Raw genomic sequence first — 866 nt, forward strand, 5'->3', positions numbered from 1 at the left:
CAAAGCAAATTCCACAATGCTGCCTTCACCACATCGACTCGGTTGTGTGTTTGTGTTCGAGAATGGGTGGGTGGGTGTTGATGTCAAAGTGACGCCGGCTGGTAAACACTCAGCGGTAGATTGACGGACAGGTGGGCTCCGGCTTGTCAGTGTGACGCGCCTTGAAGGGGTGGAGTAAAAAAAAAGCAACGGAGAGGCCGGCCCCGGCTGCTCTGCTTCGCTTGTGTCTGTCCATCAGTGCGAGCCGCGCCGCCATCCTCCTCATTCACGCCGCGGAGGAGCTCTGCTTCCTTTTTTTTGTATTTTGATCCTGTTGTGTGACGCTTTGTTTGTTTTGACTTTGTCAACAATCATATTGGGGAGAGAGCGAACGAGCGCGTGCTTGTGAGTATCTCGGGCTCGCGCACGCCCCAATGACTGACACGCTGAGCGAGCGCTGGCACTAAACGTGTCACTCTTTTTCCCCCTCTTCGCTCCTGCAGAGAGTCACGGAAGCTCCCACGGCCCATAGCGCGGAAGCCCCCGCCACCGCCCCCCACCGAGAGTTCTGTCTGAACTGCTCCGCCGTACTTCTGGGGTCGCAAAGGTAGGAAATACAGTAGTCGCATCAAGAAAACGTTCTTGGCACGGAGGCGGGCTCCCCCTCGCTTGCCTTCTTCCCCAAGCCACCTCCGGTACATCCAGACGTACGGAGCCTTCCTGCAACTTAGCGGACCTCCTCCGTGTTTTCTGCCAGTAATGAGTTAAACGCTCAATTTTTTTCTTTAAACTACCCGTGCAGCGCGAAGGACGGATCTACGCGAAGACTCCCTGGACTCGCAGCATTTTTTTCAACGTTTTTTGGGTTGAGCGGTCTGCATGAAAAG

At 55.1% G+C, this 866-nt stretch overlaps 1 protein-coding gene across 1 annotated transcript in view; it reads left to right on the forward strand.

The window, feature by feature from the left end:
* Positions 1-226: 226 nt before the first annotated feature.
* The window catches only part of LOC148882735 (teashirt homolog 1-like), a 37,870-nt gene continuing 37,230 nt past the window's right edge, over positions 227-866 (forward strand). Inside the window, exons 1-3 of the mRNA XM_089023765.1 lie at positions 227-384; positions 483-586; positions 782-866. The exon at positions 782-866 is cut by the window's right edge and continues 55 nt beyond it. The gene's annotated coding sequence lies outside the window, so the exon portion shown is untranslated. The remainder of the gene's footprint in view (positions 385-482; positions 587-781) is intronic.

Source organism: Hippocampus bargibanti, linkage group LG20, assembly GCF_051943395.1.
Source record: "Hippocampus bargibanti isolate YZ-2025 linkage group LG20, ASM5194339v1, whole genome shotgun sequence".
Taxonomy (NCBI): domain Eukaryota; kingdom Metazoa; phylum Chordata; class Actinopteri; order Syngnathiformes; family Syngnathidae; genus Hippocampus; species Hippocampus bargibanti.